A 23,961-nucleotide genomic window follows, 5' to 3' on the forward strand; every position below is an offset into this window, starting at 1 on the left:
CGACGAAAGTGGGTGCGCGACGATTTCGAGAGTCGTGTTAACGAGGGTCGATCGGTGCGACGAAGACGACGACGCCGCGGGCGCGTCGAGCAGCTGGCTGCTCAGCGATGGACGGGGCTCCTCCGTTGCGCGTTGTGTCTCGCTCGGAGCGGCAAGCGCCCGGCGCGCGGCCCGGTGGCGGGGGGGAAATCATCTCCTCCCCGCCGTCAGATGTCCTCGGCGGGGCGCGGGTGCCAAATTTAGGAAGTTGCGGCGCCCCCCGGTGCTCGAGGCGGCGGCCCGGGCCCTTGCTGCAAACGCGAGACGACGCCGCCGCGCTACGGTCGCGTGGCGCTCTCGACCTCCTCCTCCGCTCAAGGACGCGCGGCACACTACGCCTCCTTTAATAGGGATACACAACACGAGGTGCGAGTGGGGCCCCCGAAAATAGGAACAATGGTGAGCGGGGGAGGGGGGCGGCATCCGCGTATAGAGCGCGTAACCGCGTGGACGGGCGTAGCGGTTCCTGGCGGTGAAAGGAGACGTTTCGGCGGGTATACACCATAGGAGGGCCCGCGTATACTTGCAGCAGTTGGTACTATGGAGCGGTTCGTAAGGAGCAGTTCGTAAGAACAGGCGCCTGCCAATCGCGATAACGGACACAGTTATCATCAACGAAGGCGACGGGCCAAGCGTAAGCTTTGATTACGTACGATAGTCTATTTTGTGGATTCGGCCTTAGATGTCAGTTTAGCTCCGATTGCGTCGTGCGTTGCGTGACAGCGGCGCCATTTGTGCATGCACGCGACACATGTATAATCGAGTAATGGCTGCTTTCCTCTACACAGCGATACCACCGTAAGGCGCGTGGGTACTGCGGTTGCAAAGATACAAGCGATAATAGCATAAAATGTTTCCGTTAGATGCGGTTTTAGTAATTAAGCGACCCTCTCGGCCGACATTTAAGACGTTTCACAAAAGGAAAAAGAAAAAAGAGAGAGAGAGAGAGAGTAATTCGCGCAATAGATTCCTGTCAGTATACTTCAACGAAACACGCACTGTGAAAAGGAAGTTTTTGTTATTTTGCTTATCATCACAGTTCCAGAGAAACAATATTCGGTGTCCGACGTCGGACAACATATGGGTCTTAGATGTTAAAAGAATGTTAAAAGAAAGATTAAAATACATGTACTTGCTCTATCATGATAAGCTTGGCATTGCCTTGAGTGCATACATAGAAAAGTTACGCAACGACCCACGCCGGCGTATCATTCAAAAGCAAATAAAAATTAAAAGAATTTTCTTGCAGGACTAACACCTTACAAGCATTCTTTTTTTCCCGCAAACTGTACGTGAGTGGAATGGTCTCCCGAGCGATGTTGTGCCTTCTTTTTTAGCGCAACTGAAACAATTGTAACAATTTCTTTGTCAACTTATCTGTTCTAATCCTTTTTGTTGTTCTGACGTTAGCACATCTTTCGGTATACGTTATGCATTGTGTAATTTATTTGTATTCTCTAACTATGTTTTCAATTCTGTGTTCATAGTGTTTTTTTGTTGTTCAACACTTTCGTATAACATTACAGTGTGCTATAATGTATTTTCTTCAACCAGAGAGACATTGTCTCACTGCCCACTCCTGCTTACGGCCTTATTCTAAGGCCAGCAGAAACCTTGTAAATAAAATAAATAAATAAAATATGAGGGTCGGAGGGCAGCCAATGTTACGAATGTTTTAGAATGAGCAGGGATTAATTTAATGCGTGAAAACCGTAAAAGCGACGAGTGCTGTCATGATGAGTAAATTACTCAAGCGTCGCGTGCAAGCGTTTTCGCGACCCGAACTGGACACGTAATGAACGCCGTGAACAACGGTCAGCGTATATATATATCTTTACCCATTGGCATGCGGACGTCTGAACATCCGCCGCTATAGCACAAGTAGTAGTGCAACGCACGCGTAATGCGGAGGCTGTGGGTTCGGCTCCCACTGGGGGCAGTTTATTTTAGCAGCGAAGCTGTTTAAGCCACCCGCAAAACGTGCGCGTTTCACGAAAAGCCAGCCGCGCCGTAGCCATTGCAACCAGCGACGCCGCAGCTGTCTGCCACTGCGTTGCCAAGCAACCGCCTTGCGGAGCGTCGCGCGCAATGCGCGCGAGAGAGAAAGAAAATGAGAGAGAGAGAACAAATTGTAGCAGCATCAACGAGGCAACGTGCAGAGGTGCTGCCGACGCCTACCGCGCTTCTCCGTTTCCTCGCATTAGCGCCGAACGCTCGCGGTGTCCGTGACTGCAGCAGGCGCCTCTCGCGGCGGCTCGGCCGAGCTCCCACTAGCTGCGCGCAACTGCGCATACACCGTGACGTCATCCGGGCGTTTCGTCTGCTGCGCGACGCCCGCACATTTTGCGTAGCTTTCGCCCCACTTCCCCTACGTGTGCTCGGACTGCAAGTGCTTCGCGAGGCGTTCCCCGATGCCACGGACGACGAGGAAATGCTTATACACGTAACACTTCGTATAACTTAGCATCACTTGGCATTACTTCGTATAACTTAGCATCACTTCGTATAGCCGTGACCAGCTAGCAACTTTAGCCTTGCGCCACTAGCGCAAGCTACCCCGATTTTTTAGAGCGCAGCTCTTAGGCACCCGTGCGTGCGTTGAGCGTCGGCGTAACCGAGCGAACGAGCACAGCGAAAGATGAAAGAGCGAACGCGGAGCGCGACGAGGAAAGACGGTGAGAGCGAAGAAGCGCGAGGATCGAGGCAAGCGGAGGAGGAGAGTATGGCGAAAGCGTGAGGAAGGGAACGGAGTGCCGCGCAAGCAAGGGGAAGACACGTAAAATTCGTCGAACATATTATTACGAAGGTTACCGGAAAGCAACAAACAATATGAACGAAAGGCTTCGTTAAATGGTTTTGTTTATTGAGAAGCTTCGTTTTTTAGACACTTGGAAATACGCGAAAGATCCAGAAATGACGCCATATAGAACTAGCACCAGGTACGGATCGATGCGAAGCTATAAGCGTATTAAAAAAAAAAAAAACTTCATACGACCGGCATCACCCTAGTTTCTCTTCTTTCACAACATGTGCGACATAATGTCTCAGAAAACCAAGCTCGATCAGTGGCTCCGCGGCTTAGCTGAGCAAGATCCTTTTCATAATTTGGCAAGCGCGTTCAACCTCTGCACTACACATTTTCCCAACTATTGGCGGCCCCTGTCATCGTTTAAATGAATGAATTAATTTCGAGGTTTTACGTGCCAAAACCGCGATTTGATTATGAGGCACACCGTAGTGGGGGACTCCGGATTAATTTTGACCACCAGGGGATCTTTAACGTTCCGCCAATGCACGGGACATGGGCGTTCTTGCATGTCACCCCCATGAGTCACCGCGGCGTGTATGTTTAAATGAAGACAAAGTGCTTGCTGCGCATGCGGTGGCTTGTCTCTTGCACATGACTTCATCACGATAGCCACGTCTACATTTTCCGTGTCATAATTTACAAGCAGAGTATGCTTGTACACGTTGTTTGCAAAAAAATGCCTACGCCGCCATTAGTTGGGCAAAGGTCCTTGCGGGAAAGCTAGCTTTACCAATCTGAAAATAGTCTGAAGACCTCCGGCACGTAATTTCCTGCACATCGCTGCAATGTTCACGGGGTTCATGTACAGAGAGGCCAGGAACCCTGTTTTTGACAAGAAAAATCTCAGTCGCTTCGTTTTTTTAATCAGAGAAATTTAAGTAAAGTAGCGCAGGAGTCAGTAAATACAGAAGTAAGGCGATGCAATGCACATACGTATATTTATAGTGCTGTGGGTGTTCGCCGTGTAAATTGATATGAGCTTTACACCCTGAGTTTTAAACCCTGTCTCTAATACGGATAAATCACAGAAGCGAATGAGTCATCGTATACATTGCAGTAGTGCGATGTAGTTTGATTACTTCGCCCGTTGCGAAATATCCTTTGAATTCCTCCGCCACTTCTGTCCAAACGCGTCCAAATGCACTGCACTTTTCTGCAGGAGAGATAATGGCAGCAGAAGCCAAAGCTACTAGTATAGCCTCTGCAGTCACCGAAAACACTGAACTGAGAATTCGGTTTTTCCGTCCAGTTGAGAAGACTATATCAAAGAACCTTGTTCGTACCACTTTATGTGTGGCAGTGACACAATGCAAGCACGATAATCAAGTTTTTATTGTAAGCGATGCGGGAAAAAAAGGGGAAGGAAAATGTGCCCGTTCAGAGCTGGTGTAGCGTATACGGATTCCTTTCGCTCGGCTCTATAGTCATCCGCCGTACACGACCGGCCGATTTCGGTGATAACGCATATATGCCAGGCGCCGCTCGGACCTAGAATCGTTACTGCACATTATCCCGGGTCATAGCGTTGTGAACCTTGGAATAAATAACACTATGTGGCAAAAACCTGAAACAAGTGTCATTTTCTCAAAGTTTGCGCTGGAAATTTTGTGCGGGCTTGATGACGCTCCGTCTGCTGATTCGTCGCCATCTTCTCAAGCAGCACCCAGACCGGCGTGTCGCAAGTGGAACGTTTCCGCCCCGCGTTCGCGGTCGAGGCTTGCCCCGTCGCGTAAGAGCACTGCTGGTCAAGCTAACGGTTGGCTGTGTTCTCGGATGTGCACATCTGCACGTAGAAAGACGCCCACAGTCAATCGTGTGCGTCTTGCGGTTGCTGCGAAACAATTCCTTACTTGATATTGGAAATGTCCCGTTCTCGCTGCGCAGCGCACGTCACTAACAGAAGAACTGTCATCTCGATCCTGCGGTGTATACGACCCTCGATGAATGTCTGCACTTCAGTGGTTGTGCGTACCGACGCCATCAAGCTCATCGCGCTCTCCTTAGTTTTATACATAAAAGAAACTAACTTTACTTCCCGTTTGTAGCTTTTTCTTTCTTTTTTTTAGCGAGTGGCAAGCCGCATCGGACTAAATTTCTTTGATAAAAAAAATCCTTTAGTAGCGCGACTTGCAGTGCCCGGCCATACTCTTTGTGTCATTCTTTAGTTTTATTCTGTTATCTCTGTTCTTTCTTTCCTCTTTCCTTTTCTTGTTCCTATCTTTCATTGCCATGTTTCTGTCTCCTTCCTTCTGAACGCCTTCCGGTGGCAGTTGTCAGCCTGCTCCTTGCTTTCAATTCCCTCTCGTTCAGGCGTGTATATGTTTTCAAGGCAAACAAGATTCCAGCCACAGCGAAGTGAAGCACGAATGTAACCCACGCGCGTAACTCAGAATAGGTGAATATCATTAGTCATTGCACGGCAAAAAGAAAGAAAAATCTCAAAAATTTCTTCTCGTCAAGCTGCGCAACTAGGAACGAGATACGTTCGCAAGTAATCGGCAATTGGTTGAGAACAAAGTCTACTTTACTAACGCGGGACGTCCTCTGAGAGCCTGCAGCAAAGTGAACTGAATGTTTTACGCTACTTAAGAGAAGTCTATTTATTATGATTATTTTTTTTTAAATTTCGGGTTCGGCGTAACAAACCGACCACTTTCACCCGTCGTCAATGGCTCGACCATCGCACCGACTACGTCACTTTAAGAATCGAGCAGTTTACGCAGTTTGAATGATCGAATATAGCACCGAACGAAGAAAAACAAAACAATTGCAGTGAGTACTGCCGTTGGGTCAACCACACATTGGTTGACGAGCTAGAGGTAAATACCACACCATTCCTTCATCCTCAGACAACTCTCAGTAGCAGCATGTGTTTCCCAATTCTGTTATTTACCGCTACTGGGGCTCAGCCAGTCGCGAACGTGTAGAGCACACGATTGGTTCATTACGGCTTCTTCGATTATGTTGCGCTCCGAACGTATACAAAAGCGTGAAGCGAGCGGTGTCTGCAACGCGCGGGGGAACGCAGAAACACTGTACGGAAGGCAAGCTCTCCGCCGTAACTATTTATACAGCTTCATCGGTGCTGGCACTTCAGCGAGGCCGACGCAGGGAGCACGAGCGATACGAGGAGGGAGGCGTTGCGCCATAAATAGATTCATTCCGCGAACGACCCGGCAAAAAAAAAACAACAATAATAATCCCCTGTAGGCTAATTCGAATTCGACTCTTTTGCGTTAACCAAGTATACACGTTTACGACGACGAAAGCGTCGCCCCCACGTGTTCAGCTCATAATATTTCAAATGAGAACTTTTTTTTCTCACTCCCTTTGTTCTGTACCTTGAAAGCACAAAAAATATTTGTCTATTTGTTTGAGAACAGCGTTCGGAATCTACCGGGTGATTTTTTTTAAAAGGTCCAAAAATTTTAAAAATTGCCTGTGGCAGAAAGCACAGTTCTAACCCTTGATCTAAATTACTCGATGAGGCAGCCATTACTTCAACGAGAATTCAAAATGCCTAATTAAATAACTAACATAATTACACTAACTAAATCTCTATTTAAATATATTACGGCACATATTTAAATCTACGAATTATAGCCGGTGAGTTCGCAAGGCGTATCCGCTTGGAACGAATTCTCTGGACCACCAGTTTCGATATATTCATTTTCAGTGTCCGGCGAAATGCATTGGCGATCCAATTACTTTCAGGGAAACGCTGTTTTATGTATTGAGGCAGGTTATGCATTAATCATGGAAACGCGTTGCGAGCTCACTAGCTACAATTCGTACATTTAAATATGTGCCATAAAGTAATTAAATAAAAGTTAGGGTAATTATGGCTATGATTTAATTAGACATTTTGATTTCTCGTAGAAGTAAAGGCCTCCTCATTGAGCAATTTAGGTCAAGGATTACAATTGTGCTATCTGACAGGCGATAAAAAAAAAACTTTTTGGACCTTCTAAAAAAAAAAAAAACCCGGTATATCCTGGAACGAAGTATATTCACATAGGCGAGACATTCAGGAAATGCACTGTGAATTCAATGGAAAAGGAAAAAGAAAAACAAAAACGTCATGTTCATCATGAAGCACCCGCTCACGCTTCACCGTTTACGCTCCCATCGAAATTCCATAGTTCTCGGTGAATTCCTCATGCTATTCCAGTGCGAAGAATGCCAAGTTGGCCAGCCTAGAAGCATGATACACCTCCCGGCCCCCAAACTTGTCACCGTTATTCCTTTAAAGAATGTTTAAACCGACCGTCAATCTCTCGGTCTCCTGTTACCCTGCTTCAAGGTGAGACGACCAAACACCGTAGGTCTTATAAGTGAATTGAATTGACTTGAATTGAATAGATACAAACATAGATAATGCCCGAAAAGAAAAGTATCGTGCATCATGTTTTTCAAAATATTTTTGAACAACTTGGCTAACGTTAGCTGGAACATCCAGTCTATAGATATATGTTTACTTAAATATATGTAACATATGCTAAATATACAACTATCATGCACTAAACTTTAAAAATATGCAAATGCCACGTAGCTCGACAGAAACAAGGTAATGTTGTTTGCAGTCGCTTGGAGATGCACAGAATGTTTCTTACATTCCGCTTAATTACATAATGAGTCTTAATTATTTAATCAACTCCTCAAATATCATAGTTAGATGAAAAGTGTCAATGAGAAAATCGTAGACCAACATGAAAAACTCCCGATGCAGCTTACTGTGGCTCAATATGTGCTAAATAAAAGTGTTTTTCGAGCGTGAAAGAAGCCCGCGAATACAGGCCAAATTGCCGCGCGACTATTATGTAGCGAGGATCTCAAATCCGGCAGCTTTGCTGCCGTCAGGTAGCATGTGTGGGTTTATTGACCAGTTGCCTTCAACCTAAAAATTCACGTAAACTTGACTTCTGCGGCAGAAAGGATGTTCCACATCCGCCGCCAAGACCGTGAGTGGTGGCGCTGGCGAACACTTGCAGGGTTAGTTCTATTAGCTAAATATAAGTAAGACAGAAAGGGGATGGGTAAACGGCGGCGCGGTAGCCCACTTGGTAAGAGCATCGAACGCGTAATGCGAAGACGTGTAATCGTATCCCACCGCCGGTCTGTTGTTTTTTCATCCACTCGCATTTCCACTTATTTATCATTTATTTAATCAATTAAGAACTGCAAATAATTTTCCCTCCTACGCTGTCCTTGGTGTCACTGTTTGTCGGCTTCTTATGATATGACTATATATATATATATATATATATATATATATATATATATATATATATATATATATATATATATATATAGGAAAATCAGAAGCACAACTTCGCGGTTATCTTAGGTTTATTATTTTCCCAACAGTTTCGGTCGGTGGACCGACCTTTATCAAGGGATACAGGAAAATCAAGATTTTCCTGTATCCCTTGATAAAGGTCGGTCCACCGACCGAAACTGTTGGGAAAATAATAAATCTAAGATAACCGCGAAGTTGTGCTTCTGATTTTCCTAAATACGCTTGGCCCATTGAAAAATCCAGTTACTACTATATATACATATATATATATATATATATATATATATATATATAATTGAGAGAAGAAAAGATACCGATGGGGCTCGATATTTGTTAATCATGACCATATAAAGCCAATACATACGCTGATTCGCATTCGGGAGACCACACAAAGGCAACGACAGAACCGAGTAATTTGTGCAACGGTGCAGCTATTGAGGCGAAGTCACGTATAAAGCGGCGAAAATAAGAAGCGAGGCCAAGGAAACTGCGCAATTCTTTGGCCCTTTCGGGGCGAGGGAAGTGAAGAACCGCTGAAACCTTATCGGGATCAGGACGAATGCCGTCCCTGCTCACAATGTTACCCAAGACCTTAATTGTATTTCTGGCAAAACGGCACTTTTTCGTGTTCATCTGTAGGCCAGCGTTGGCAAGGCACGTGAGAACTTCGTCCAGGCGTTGCAGGTGTGGAGAGAAGGTGGAAGAGAAAACAACGATGTCGTCCAGATAGCACAGGCAAGTCTTCCACTTCAGGCCACGCAGAACGGTGTCAATCATGCGCTCGAATGTTGCGGGTGCATTGCAGAGTCCGAATGGCATTACATCGAACTCGTATAGCCCATCTGGTGTTGAAAACGCTGTTTTTTCTTTATCGTCCTCATGCATAGGTATCTGCCAGTAGCATGAACGCAGATCAAGACTCGAGAAGTACTCGGCATTCTGCAGTGAATCCAAGGCATCGTCTATGCGCGGCATAGGGTACACATCCTTGCGCGTGATCTTGTTGAGTGCCCGGTAATCAACGCAAAACCGGACAGAGCCGTCTTTTTTCCGAACTAGAACGACGGGGGATGACCAAGGACTAGCGGAGGGGCGTATTATCCCCCGTTGCAGCATGTCGTCGACGTTTTCTTCAATGACTTTCCGCTCGGCGAGAGAGACACGATATGGTCGACGGCGAACAATGGACCCGCCATCTGTTTCTATCCGATGCGTGATGACGGAAGTCTGTCCCAATGAAGTGGCATTTGCGTCAAACGAAGTTTCATACCTTTTCGCGTCACGGAAATACGTCATAGAACATAATACAAAGAAAGAAACCAGAGTGACGGAAATACGTCATAGAACATAATACAAAGAAAGAAACCAGAAGAAAAAGTTCCACAAACATGCAAAATTTGGAAATCGAACCCACGACCTATCGGTCCGCGACGATAGATCGCCGAGCGTTTAACCCATTGCGCCACAAACGCATTTGCGGAGAGCTACACAGACGCGCCTTATATATCTAACACTCCTCCGTGTACCCGCGCTCTTGCTCGGGGCGGTGCCGCCGCCTACGAGCAGAAAAGAGAAGTACTGCATTATGACACTAACGCGCACCGACAGTGAACGCTTCGGTGGTCTCAGCACTACGACGCCTCGATGCCAGCATTCGAAGGGACGCTGGCATCAAGAAGTACTACCAACGCCACCTAGGTGGCGTTCACCGTACTCAGCACAGCGGAGCGTGGCCTGCGCAATTAGCTCTGAAAATGTTTCTGAAGTTGATCGCGGAGGCTGCAATTACGACGCGCTGTACGCGCTGATTTGACTCGGTGACGATTCAGTTACGTGCTTTGTCTTGCGCGTTGTATTAGTGTGTCAGTTACGTGCTTCGTCTTTCGCGTTGTGCTAGCGTGTGCAGCGTAGTGCAGCTTCCATATGCACGACGGTTGCTCATGGTCATCGACGTTGGTAGTCGTGATGGAGGAGACGTGCCACCAGGCGTCAGCGTGGGTGCATCAACGCCTAAGGGCGCTTAGGTCAGAACTGATGGCAGCTTCAAGGGCAGAGAGAGATGCGGAACGTCCAACAGAAGGAGCTTCAGAGGAAGCCACTTCAACAGAAACAAGAGAGATGCTCAGGTTTAGTGACGCAAGTCAACGTAGTGCCCTTAGGGATCAGAAGTTTTTCGGATGTCGGGTTGTTATATAGCGCAGACGAATGCGGAGCCATTCTCAAACCGGACCAGCCCTGATGTAACGACTATCCCTCTGCTGAGACAGTGTTGTACGAACACGTCACCATGGTCAATGACATCCGACGCGATTGCAATATATGTATGTATATATGCATGCTTTGGTTTGCTTTGGTAACAAAGGCTTAAGTTACAAGTAAAATAAAGAAAAAAGAATCAATGAAAAGATAGATTACTTCCAGCACACAGGCCTAACAATTGTCTATTCCCGGCTGCACCCCAGAGATGGTTCGCTTTCCACACGGATGCGCCCTCAATTTTGGCTTGGTTGAGTTTTCGCTTCGACGCGCAGTGGGAGAACTTTGACAGGCGGGTCTCGCTGATGTTCGCTATATTTCGAGCATCCTCGGGGGAGGAAATTGGCTTGCAAGCATCGTATAAGTGCAATGCCACACAGGAAGCTTGCGGGCAGCGAGTGGTCGGTGTGACCTCGGCAATAACACACCTCAAAGATAGTCATGGCAATTTCTTACGCAAGTGTCACCGGCTGATTGATTGGGTTTACCATTACGAAGGAACACAAGGGTTACGAGATGGTGAAGCGGCTCCTATAGTTAATTCCGACCACTTTGGATTGTAACCAATGAGGTTTAAAAATTTGCTGGAGTGGCAGCTCCCGGAGTTCCTTACCAGCACAAGGGAAGCCAGAGTTTTCGTATACTTCTACGCTAAAAGAAGGCCGCGACAGCTCAAATTGGCTCAGAGCTCGTTTTATTGTGCTCAGCTATTGTAGATGGTAGCCTATTTCTAAAATAAAAGCTCGTGGTTTCTGGCTAAAATGGTAACTTTGGCTGCGTATTATTATCATGATGCAACATAAAACTTGACAAGACGTTTAGGCTTCCTTGTGAAACAAGTGACAGAAGGATAAAGACGTCGAAAAATATCTGTACGGCAAAATTAACCATCCTAAATGGCGCTGAGTAGGAAGACAGTGCATCGTACAGTTCCCAGCCATTCGCTAACGTTTTTCGTGCCTACGGTGAGCTGGCGGTGATCCGACTTCACTTTTGAGGCATCATCTCCACTCCAGCATTCATCCAGCATCGGATGAATGTTACAATCAAGGAGGTTAAAAAACCTCCTCGATTGTAACATTCATCCGAATCTCCACGAGGATCTTCGCACTTGGTCTGCGCCGAAATGCGCGGCCTCCATGGCCGGGTGTCCAACCCGCGACCTCATGCTCTCAGTGAAGCTGTGGACGCGTGGAACAATGAGAAGATGCGGTTCTCAACAATCTCGGAGCGTGCCTAGCTTCTTCCGCGGCAGGACGTGGAAGCAGAGACGCATGGAGACAGAAGCACGTCACGACCCAGTGCACTTTGCTCTGTGCATACGAGCCCATCTGTGCGCGCCGGCGTTGACGTATGCGCCGTCAAACATGCGGTTCAGTTTCCCGCACGCACTGCTGCAGCCGGAACGGATATGCGGCGCGTTCCGCGCACGCGCGCGAGGATGCATGCGTATAAATACTAGCGGTCAGGGAAACCTGTTGCTCCCAGAAGGCGCAGCGTCAGCGACGTCTGGCGTTTATAATAGGCTGCGTCAGGGTTTGTCGAGAGGCTGAAATCTGCGAGTTGAGCAGGGGAACGGCGTTCGACGCGCCTTTTATTTTTTATGCTGCAGCCGTCTCGTGCAAGTATGAATAAGAGAATCATACACACATTGTTGTTTTGCATACGGATGCGCCACCAACTTAATCTAAATAGTTGGGGTGATGGGCGCGAAATCAAAAGCAAGACGACGGCAGAAGTACAACAGCCAAATGTTCTGGGGCTCGTAGTCCCAAAACTTGTATTGCGTAAACGATGTAATGAACAATTAACTAGACCCAACTAGACGCAGTCATAAATAATGTCCGGATAAGCGGGAACTTGAGGGAGGCGTCTGCATGTGTTTTTACCGAGCCTCGCTCACGCTTTTACTATCGCAGAAGCCTAGTTTACTGATTCAAACTTGAACTGATATTGCTTCGAAGTTTTCCTTTTTACACGTGTAGCAGGTGAATCTCCCACGGTCCGCATTTTGTGACGTTCCAACCCTTTATTTTTTTTCGTACCATGCGCCGCTGCACCGAGTGATCAATGCTGCAGCGCTATAAACGGCGGCGTGCGAGTTCGAGCCAATTACGAAGGGAGTGGTAAACGAAACGGAGAACACAATGGTCTTTTACAGCGAAGCTTTATAAGCCTAGTCGAAATCGTATATGGCTCGGCAAAATCGCCTGTGTACAGAAAACTATCATCATCAGCATTGGCTCGAGCATCGCCGTCTTCTTCCGCATCTGGCTCATTGGCGCCTCTCGGCTTGCGTTCGTGCACGTGCTCGGCACGCGCTCGTGCCAGTGCTCCCGCGTTCGTCGTCGTCATCTGCTTCCACAGCTGGCTGCGTGGCCGCTCATCATTCTAGCGTATAATTTCACTTCTTTCCTGTCGTCGTAAGGGGGAGGCCGCGTTTACTGAGGTATGAGCCATTGCTTAAGGGGTACGAGTTATTCATGAGCAAGTGACGATGCGTCCTAAGGCGTTTGAGCATGCAATGCCGCCGCGAATACGCTCAGCAAAGGGTTCGTCGTCAACGTGCCGATTCTAGCGTGAGGGCTTCCGAAGCCGAGGCGAAAAGTCAGCGAAGAGCCGCGCACCCCCGAGTTGAGGGAGCGCGATGCTGAGGCGTCGTCTTGCCCTCCAGGAATTCGACAACGGTGGTGCACGCCTCGGCAACGCTAGCGCCAACTTCTCCGTTGCGACGGCCAGGTTTCAACGCGAAATTCTCAACGGGAACGTTCAGGATAGATATCTTCGGTTGGGTGATGCCCAACGACGATACGCCCATTCTCATATCATCATGGGGCAATATTCGCCACAGCCGACCCACCATAGTCACAGCTTCGCTGGCTTCCATCTTCACAGTAGAGGAAGGACTCTGAATTTTTCTTTACTCTTCCATTTTTTTTTCTTTCAGCGCCGGAACAAGTAACGTCAAAAGGGCACGCAAACGCCGCCAGGGGACAAATGTGGGTTGATAGACAGGCGGCGACGACCGAGACGGGGATGCCGCGGCATTCCCCCGTTCCGTCAGACAGCGCGTCTTCATTGAGCGCCGCCGTCGCCCTTGTACAGCAGCCGTCCGTCCCTGGCTGCCATGATAGACAGACGCTAACGGGATGGCAGGCGGGAGCCCGCGAAGCCGACGACGGATGGCTGCTCTTCCAACGCCGCGCTTTTGACGACAGCACGCAGTCGCGGAAGATTTGACGAGCGCGCGCATGAGCGATATAGCGCGCATAACTCTGACGGCTCTCGAAGGTGCATGGACCGTGGCTTCTCTGTTACTGCGCGACGGGTCTGCCGAACACGCGGCTGCGGTATTACGTGTCGAGAACCGTGGGTCGGTATAATGTAACGATTGCTTTCGTTCGACTGCATTCGTCATCCATGGCTCTTGACAGCCGAATTTTGGGGATAACTTATTCGGAGCTCCGACCGGAGCTCTGGGCGAAGCGCCGAGACTAAAGATAATTGGAATAGTTAATGTTATGCTAGTTTTAACTTCGCTGTCCAAAGAGCAAGAAAACTGCATGTAGATATTGGCACTACGGTTATACATCTGAAAGAAATGAAACTACTTCGAAATCACTTTTCAATTCGCATGTTGTCACGGAGTGGCACAATCTCTAGTCATCGACACGCCGATTAACGGGCGTCAAAAACGTCGTGGTCCCACGGTGCGGCATATAGTTTCGAGATAGCGATACGCCGATTAACGGGCCCAAGTGTGTGCGTGTGCGTCCGTGTGCGTCCGTGTGGTGCAGTGCGGGGGCACGACCTTGGCCAGCGGGGGGAGAATCAACCGTTCCCTCGCCACATGATTAAAAGGGGCGCGGACAAGACTTTTGGGAGGAGTCATGAAATAATTAGGTGAACTCTGCATACCTGCAGTTACCCGACATAGGGAACTAGGGAAAGGAGAGGCTATTTAAGAGCAGGTTCTGGCCCTGCTAATCAGTCTAGAAGCTGAGCTTGTAATTTGCGGAGAAGCAGTCAAGGAGCTAGTGCCGTCCAGTATCGTCTGGGCCGCCTAGCCGCGTCGGAACTCCATGTAACTAGTTGACGTACGAGACGTCAAACCAGCGTTTGCAACTAAGTTCACGGTAGTTCGCTTCAAGTTAGCTCAACTTGCTTGAAGGAAGTCGTCAGATCTAGACTCCCGTGAAACCCAGCCCAGCAATCACGTCCACCTCAACAAGATCGGCCCGCCAGCATTCTTCGGGAAAGCTCTGCGAGCCGACTTCACGGTTTATGGACTTGCTGCTGCTGCCCGGCCACGCGTATGACATCGTTTGTTTTCTATTGAGCTTTGTTTCCTTTTGGACTTTGTTTTAGTGAATTACTGTTAAGTGTTATTCTTGTAAATTTGATCCACGCCCTGTTTCAGGTTTATAGCCATTGTTAATTGCTCGTCCTATTTATTTGTTGTCATCATTGTGCTATATTAAGTTCAGGTGTGTTAGTTTGTTTAGTATGTTTAAAAAAATTTAGTTGTGCATATTTTTCAGCCGATATATACCTTGTTTTTATTGTTTACTCCCGACTCTGACTCTTTTTACTGAGTTCGCTTAAGTACGGAACGACCAACCGGCTTGTATACCCCGTCGATCGACTTCGCGCCGACGGCGAACGGGTGACAGCCGTGATATAAACTGGCGTCCGCGAACAGGACGTTCTGTACAAAAGCAGCACGGTGAACGGAGAACGATAATCGTGGAGATTGATCGATTAGTGCTACTGACACATTCTTGTACAGTGTCGAACGCACGTGCATGCGAATTGTGAGCGCACGGTTTTTGGTGGTGTAGCAGCATTTTGGAGGGAATGGAGTTCGAAAAGTGGATAGAACAAGGCAAACAGTTAGGCCTAGAGGGCGCTGAGTTGGGGACATGGATTACGGAACAGCAGGGGCAGGCCCGAGAAGAGCGGGCGTTGGCCCGAAAGGGAAAGAGGGAGAAAGAGCGAATTGAAAAAAAAAAGGAGAAAGAGCGAGTGGCGGCGAAGGAAGCTGGAGAGCGCGAAATACTGTTGTTACAATTAAGGATTCAGCTTAATCAAAGTGGCAACGAGAGCAGAGCTAGCAACGAGCCCTTAGAAGTACAGGAGGAGCAGCAGAAATGTCAGGCGCCTATAGAAGCCGCGCACGGAAAGTGCGAAGAAGTCGCACGCACGGTTCTGCCGATGGTAGAAAGAGAGGCTAATCTTTGTGAGCCTAAATGTACGTTCACAGGTGATGCCAGATCCGTAGACCGTGGCGTAGTTGTTGAGGAACCCGTTGATGGGGACCGGATTGAGCGCGACGAGATACTGTGCCAATGGAATACTAGAGAAGCAGCTAGGCCAGCTGTTGACGATTGGGCACAGTTAACCCGGGAGTACGTCGCGAAGGTAGCTCTTGCAGTAGTAGTCCGAAGTGACACAAACTCGTTAGACAAGAGCACCAGTGTAGAGTTCATCGATCAGAAAAGTGCTCTAAAGCACGATGTAGGCAGGGCAGCGCAGTTGTGGACAGCTCCCAAGTATGCGAGCTACGTTGCGCAAAAGGAAATAGCTGCATTGTCCCGAATTGTTTGAAGCTCTCCGCCAGTCCAGGTAGCATTGAGAGGAATGATTTACCAGCTAATCATTCAGACTGTGCGTTGGAGACGGAAATCGTGACCGACGATGTGCGTGCCGGTCATCACGAGATGCGAGCGGACGGCTCGGAAATAAGCTCCAGCAAGCGTGCTAGGAGAAAGAAGCGGTGTCGCAGAGTCCGTAATGCGGCAGAGAAGGCAACGCAGCCGAATAAAACAAAAGGCGCTAAACCCTGTGGGGAGTGCAGTCAAGGAGTTCAAAAGGCGCGTGTGTCGCTTGAAATGTTTCCAGTAAGAGCGCGTCCGAGCCGCCGGGTGAGGAAGAAAGGAAATGGCCGTTGGGCACGGGGGCGGACAAAAGCAAGGGGGCCGATTATGTACCCCCTGGTTCGGTTCTTTGCGAGGTGTGCTAGGCGTGGCACAGGAGAGCGAGCCGGTAAGGTGCCGCGATTTTTCATACGCGGCAGTGAAGTCGCAGTGCCATGCCTAATAGGCATGTCGCCTGTTTGGAAAGTGTCGGGGATGGGAAGCGAGGAGAATGACCTACGTGTTCTTTGTATTCCCTGGTTGACCAGACGAGCTGTCAAAACGCGCCCTACTCGAGTACAGCTTAAGGATATGGCGCCCATAGACTATTTGGAATGAAAAGCGAGGCAGGTTTTGTAGAAACAGCTTGTTTGTTCCTTTATTTGCAGCGTTCGGTTGATCGTTTGGAGATCTCCGATACTAGAGATCGTTTCAATAAGCAAGTTTAGAGCTTTGTTTAAATTGTTTTAGAAGCTCTCCGATACTCTAAAAGAGCTGGTTTGCACGCGCATAAATTTTTTGAAACTTTGTTTCTTGGTATGTCGTTCTTTCTTTGACGGGTAGGCTTCTTTTTGTGTGAGATACGCTTGCAACGTCAATCCATGTTATTCGTGTGAATCCTGTAGTGGCGTGCTTGAGTATCAGTTCACTTTGCGGAAGTGTTCGCGAGATTAATTTTTTCTTTTGGAGTAAATCGCTTTATTTGAAGGAGCCGTTGTGTAACCTTACCTGTTAGAAAGGGTGTGTACCGTTCTTTTAAAGCGTGTCTTGCACGGTCACAAATAAGCAAAGCGCTGGTGCATGTCTCGCGCGTGTATTTAGAACACGGCACCATTTTGCGTTTCATTTAGTGCGCGGAAGTACTTTGCAATAAGCGCGAATGATTTTGTAGTCTTGAGCGCGTAATATGCGCAAGTATTTTTTTTTTGCAGTTGCACTAGTACGTGTATTAATAAAGGATGTAGAGTGCGAACAGACTGTTCATGGCGTTTGTGCTGCATATGATATTTCAAGTACCATTTATTCATTTATTTGGGGGTGATTCAGTAGTTAAGTTGGAGGTTTTGGGGTTGTATACATAGACGTCTAGTGTTCTGTTCAGTTTTTTTTTGCATAGTACACGTTGTATATTGTATGTATGATGTTATGTATCCCTGGAACGATGTTCTTTTTCTTGTTTTTTGTTGCTCGAAAACGCCACTCGTGCAAGTGAATATTATGTTATAATATTCTGAAAGCGGGGGGTAGTGTCACGGAGCTGCATATAGTTTCGAGATAGCGACACGCTGATTAACGGACCCAAGTGTGTGCGTGTGCGTCCGTGTGGTGCAGTGCGGGGGCACGACCTTGGACAGCGGGGGGGGGGGGGGGGAGAATCCACCGTTCCCTCGCCCCTGATTAAAAGGGGCACGGCCAAGACTTTTTTGGGAGGAGTCATGAAATAATTAGGTGAGCTCTGGATACCTGCAGTTACCCGACATAAGGAACTAGGGAAAGGAGAGGCTATTTAAGCGCAGGTTTTAGGCCCTGCTAATCAGTCTAGAAGCTGAACCTGCAATCTGCGGAGAAGCAGTCAAGGAGCTACTGCCGTCTAGTATCGCATGGGCCGCCTAGTCGCGTCAGAACTCCAAGTAACTAATCGACTTACGAGACGTCAAATCAGCGTCTCCAACGAAGTTCACGGTAGTTCGCCTCAAGTTAGCTTAACCTGTTTGAGGGAAGTCGTCAGATCTAGACTCCCGGGAAACCCAGCCCAGCAATCGCATCCACCTCAACAAGATCGGCCCGCCAGCATTCTTCGGGAAAGCTCTGGCGCGCTGACTTCACGGTATATGGACGTGCTGCTGCTTCCCGGCCACGCGTATGACATCCGTTTGTTTTCTTTTGAACTTTGTTTTATTGAGTTCTTAAGTGTTATTCTTGTATATTTGATCCACGCCCTGTTTCATGTTAGTATCCATTGTTAATTGCTCGTCCTTATTTATTTGTCGTCATCATTGTGCTATATTAAGTTCAGGTGTGTTAGTTTGTCTAGTGTGTTTTTTTATTTTATTTGTGTATATTCATCAGCCGATAAATATATTGTTGTTTTGTTTACTCCCGACTCTGACTCTTTTCACTGTGTTCGCTTGAGTACCGGAACGACCAACCGGCTTGTATACCCCGTCGATCGACTTCGCGCCGACGGTGAACGGGTGACAGCCGTGATACATGTACGTATGCTATATACTGCAGATATCCACGAACTTGTGTCCTTTGATTAACGTCTTTGTAAGTTTTGTTCTCATTCTTGCGCATAATTTCTTACTGTGACTCCCCCCGCCCCCCCTTCATCACCAAGCAGTTCCGGTGAAGAAAGTTACAAGCTTCTTTTCGTCTTTAACAAAGACAAGATATAGTTGGATCCACGGTGCTATAGTATTCATTACAAGTGCTTAATGAGTAATTCTTTATTCAAATTCAACTAACTCAAAGCAATACCTTATACAACGGAATTGTTGCTCTGTGACATGCCGGAAGCATTAGGTCATCGAAAGCCGTGCGCTCGTTGGATTCTCGCCTTGTCGCTGCACTTGATCGTCAGGATAATCGATGAGCCCTTCACACTGCAGTTCTTTGTTTCTACTTAAGGCGGCGCTTCCGTCGCCGGAACTGAACCTTGGATGAGCCTTTCCAGAAGACAACCGCTTAATTTTCTTTTTAATTCCGGCGTTTTACGTACCAAAACCACGACATGATTATGAGGCACGCCGTATAGTGGGGGACTCCCTGTTAGTTTTGACCACATGGGGTTCTTTAACGTGCACCCAACGCACGGTTCACGGGCCAGCTCTTGCATTTCGCCCCCCATCGAAATGGGCCGTACCACAATTCAGCTTCACTGACATTCCGCTATGCGTACCCTTCCGCATGCTTCTCCGTGTTCTACTAGGTGTTTTTTTTTTATGCAGAACGCTTAACAAAAAAAAAAAAATGCTGATCCAACGCAGACGTCAGACTCTATACATGAAGCGAGGCTTTAGTAAAGCGGATAATTAACTGCTTTACAACTGACGGCGATGCGTACAATTTTGTTTACTTTCGTCCCACGCAACGTGTAATCTCATGCAATGTTTATGTTTACCCACCACGAAGGTCGCAACTTTAGTGTCATGGAAATCTTTTTATGTTTCGGCGCTGCGTCGTTCACAAGCTATGCCGTAATACAAACTCCACATCAGGCGGACGCACAATGTGTGACGTCACGCAGAGACGTCAGGAGGACGAACGCGATGCACTTTGATGCTTGTTGAGGGAAGAATGGCGACGACAGGCGTGTGCACAGATAAAGTACGACACGTGTCAAGCAGCATTTAGGCATTCAGTACGTCTTGCGTCCCAGCGGGAGATATCCATTCTGGAGCATTGGACGAGAACGGGCGCACCCCGACTGCACGTACCGAATGGCAAAATCAAAGGAAGTAAAGTAAATCAAGAAATCCGCGAAATATAATTCAGCATTCCATCAACAGATCGGTGTGCTTTAGAGATGCCTGAGAGACGACATTATCTGTTTAGGTTTTGTGCTGGAAGTAATTTTTTTTTTGTATGCGGGACAGAGGTGCGCATACTTGGTCAGCGTACAGCAGTTATACAAACATTTTTTTTTTTGCTGCGCAATATATTTCAAAACTGCCCGTGGCAGATAGCACAATTCTAACCCTTGATCTAAATTGCTCGATGGGGCGGCCATTACTCGTACGAGAAATCGAAGTTACTTAACTGAATAATAACCATAATTCCGATAATTAACTTCTTTAATTAATTTATTTACGGCACATATTTCAATCTACGAATTGTAGCTAGTGAGCACTGCAAGGCATATCCACTTGCAACGAATTCTCAGGACAACGCCAGCTTCGATATATTAATTTTCAAATTGTCCAACGAAAGGCATTGGCGTTCCAGTTACTTTTGTGCTTCAATGCATACAAGGGTGTTTGCTTTAAAAAGAAAAAAAAACGTAAGCGAGTAAAGAGCGCATTGTTACCACAAGTTTGACGGCGCATACCTCGACATTGATGCCATCCTCAGAATTCGTTCGAAGTCGATTTGCCTTGCGTAGCTCACTAGCTACCAATTGTAGATTGAAATATGTGCCGTAAAATAATTACTGAAAACTTAATTAGTGAATCGACTGCGCATTTTAATTTCTCGTGAAAGTAACGTCAGCCTCTTTCAGTAATCCAGTTCAATGATTAAAATTGAGCTACCTGCCACAGGAGATTTCCTTTTTTAATTTGGTGCAGCTAAGAAAAAAAAAACACCCTGTATACATAAGCCACATCGCTGGCAGTTACATTTCGCGAACATATAACCTTTGTGTATACACATCCACAAATATATGCGACTGACCCAACAGCAGCCAGGCAGTGAACCGAAACCCAGGAAAGTACGTCGCAGGCAAAAACTGTCACATAATAGATCCCTGCCGTCTTAGCAGATAGGTTACGTGGCTAGGCCCGACGTTAGCAGCAAGCAAAAATTTCTACGACAAGCTCCTTAATTACCTAAATATGGTACTTAACTTTTCACTACCAATTTTAGCACACATGTTGTAGTTGCGAGATTTAAGCCTAGGAGCAGTGGAGCCACGACTGCTTAGCAGAGATCCTGCAGGTGCTTTTGTCTCAGGGGCGAGACGTGAGGAAGGGCCAGCTAAGCACTTCCAAATAAAAGGTATGCACATGCGCTTCTTTTCTTTTCCTTTCTTTCTTTCTTTCTTTCTTTCTTTCTTTCTTTCTTTCTTTCTTTCTTTCTTTCTTTCTTTCTTTTCGCATTTATTTATATGAGCCGCTTAGTAGTACTGTCCAGTATTGAATAACTGTTCACGTTCCAGACGAAACGAGGAAGTGCTGAGCCAGACGCTAACACTGACATAACAAAGGAAATGAAAAAAAAAGACAACTGCAAACTGAACTAAAGTTGCGGCGTTGCGAATAATTACGCTGACTGTATAGGCGCTTGAAACGCGAGTAAGGAAAACTTCCATGCACAGAGCCTGTCTCCAAGACAGACCCCGTGCATGTCGTAAACGACCTATAGCCTGACGGGTAAATGTGCTCTTACATGCGAAAAGCTCTATAGTCGATTCGTGCTACCATGCATTTCACGAATCACTGTTGCATTTGCTCGCTCCGCAATAAATTAAGGCCCCGTATCCTCGTGTCCGTTGAAAGTACCAGTCTCACGAACTCCGTCGCTTCACTGTGGCGCACTTGAGTTCATTGGGCATTAAAAGGGAGCCTAAGCTCCCTTTTAAAAGTATCGTCCCCCCACCACCCTTCCACCTCGAACGGCTTTCTGCACCCCCCCCCCCCCCCAGAAAAAGAAGAGAGAGAGAAAAAAAAAAGAAAACCCAGAACCTGTTTGTACGCATTTCGTGTTCTTTTGTACGCCTAGTCGATAGCGTTCTTAGTCCAACTTTGGCTCCCCTTACTTTTAAAACCCCTTAATTTATTCCTTATGTTGGTTTAAACGCCAAGTGTCATTTTTTCTATACCACAATTTCTTGGCCCGAATTTCTAGGCCCGAGTTTCTTGACCCGAATTTCTTGGCCCAATTTCTTGGCCCGAGCTCACGAACAGCTTGTCGAGAATAGCGAATACGAAATGCTTCGTGAATGCGGGCCCCACATTTTCTGTTCAAGTTTTGCGATTTCATCACAGTAGTTTACTGTTACTATATGCAATAACATTATCACTGCTGGGTATACCATTTGATCATGCGCCTTTCTGTGGAAACTATTGTTGATTGCTGATTTTCTGGCGTAACGTGTTTACCTGATCCATCGGCAAAAACAAAAAGGGGGGGGGGTGAGGGGGGGGGCGAATGGAGAGGGGGATGTCCTGTTTTCTATAAACAATCCAACGTAACGCTGCGTAATTTTCGTGCATAATAAGCGTACACTGCAACAATAACTATAGGCTATAGTGATAGTTTAGTACTTCCTCTGGCTAATCCAATTTGCACTTCATTAGCTGTTCGCATCACGACCCGAAAACGTTGTTATCTCCTTTTCTGCACTTACACCATACCCGACGTTAATTGCTGTATAACAGCTACGTACTGAGAACAGACCGGGCTAACTGGAGTGTCAAGTTAGTGACCCCAACACCCTCCACACTTACGGGAACTATCCCAGAGCACTCCCTTCTCCATACTCCTCAATTTCGCTTCCAACACTCCCCCCTCCCCTCCCATCCTTTTCTGGGAGCAGTCAACCTGAGAGAGCTGGACCGCTCCACCACGAGAGCCACACTTATCCGAGGGCGCGCCAGCGGGTCTAGACAACTGGACTCACCACCAAGTCCTGGGATCGTGCTGGACTCCAATAGCACTGGCTCGGAGTAAGAGTCATTCAGAAATAGTTTCTCTCTCTCTCTCTCTCTCCCTTTCCGCATAACCTTCAGTACATTTAATCGCGCATTCGAGTAAGTGCATTAGTAAGTGCATTTCTCACTGCTTTCTGCCTGTCACCGTATACACTAGCACGCTTTTCAGGCGTAGTTTTAGAACTTTGACAGTTGCGTACACAGCTCTGCCTTTGAACTGCTGATATTCTACAGTTGGTCACATGCATCAGCGCACCGCCGTTTTCAACCGTTCTTATTATGACCTTCTTCTTACGTCACTGACCTTCACAAACATAAATGTGAGATCCCGCGAAATTAGCACACACTTGAGCTAAAATCATATGGAATCAGCGACGCCGACACAAGCGACAGTGATGGAAAGGACAACCGCTGCAGTGAAGTCGCATAGAATTGCCGCCTATCCCCCCCTTTGAACCGCACCTGAAGATGACACGAAAGAAGACCACATGCGAGACGGCAGGAACATTGCCCTTTTTAGTACCTTCTCATTCGAATGACGTCACAGTGTCGTGAATGAACCAGCCAAATTAAAAGTTCTTGCCGTGTACTCTATAACAGGGAACGCAGCACCGAGATCGTGCACACGACTCACGGCTGAAGTACGGTGTGTTTTCGCAGCAAAGCGCACTTTCAGACCCCACTGAAAGCACAGCTTGTGTTCGTAGGCCCAGTTCATCCCTACATACGGTTCACAGACAGGCGTCTACGGCGCGCCAGCTAAAATAGCCTCCCGTATGTACGGGCCATTCTTTGAGAAGGGGGCGGACTTGGTTTCAATGAATGGCTACGGAAGGATTCGACACCTGCCACATGGATCGTCCACAGAGCCGCGAAACACAATGGCTGACTGTCGCGTATGATATACCAGCGCGACAGCACACCCCAAAATGCAGAGAGAGGAATACGCAGGTGCCCGCGGGCGAGTGCGCAGCAAAGTGCGGCGAAGGTCTTCGTCGTTGCTCGCCTATATCGGGTTCGAGAGATATACGTTTAACACGATCGGAAATACGGCACGCTCTGCTGCACTGGACGTCGGTTACATTATAGCCGGAGTGGCGCTTTGCTGCAGAGCACAGGCGACCTTCGGCCACTGGATACGATGGAGACCGTTTGAGTTTGGCTCGATCGGCGCTTCCATATCGGAAACACTGGGCTGGAATTAAAGCTGTTCGACTCGTGAGCGCGGCTGCGTTGTCGTTAAGGGACTGCACGCGACGTACGTCATAC

At 47.5% G+C, this 23,961-nt stretch overlaps 1 protein-coding gene across 7 annotated transcripts in view; it reads right to left on the minus strand.

Moving 5' to 3' along the window:
- Window positions 1–23,961, minus strand: part of LOC119437740 (sorbin and SH3 domain-containing protein 1-like) — a 266,626-nt gene that overhangs the window by 142,671 nt on the left and 99,994 nt on the right. The window lies entirely within an intron of this gene.

This window comes from Dermacentor silvarum, chromosome 1 (genome assembly GCF_013339745.2).
Source record: "Dermacentor silvarum isolate Dsil-2018 chromosome 1, BIME_Dsil_1.4, whole genome shotgun sequence".
NCBI lineage: Eukaryota > Metazoa > Arthropoda > Arachnida > Ixodida > Ixodidae > Dermacentor > Dermacentor silvarum.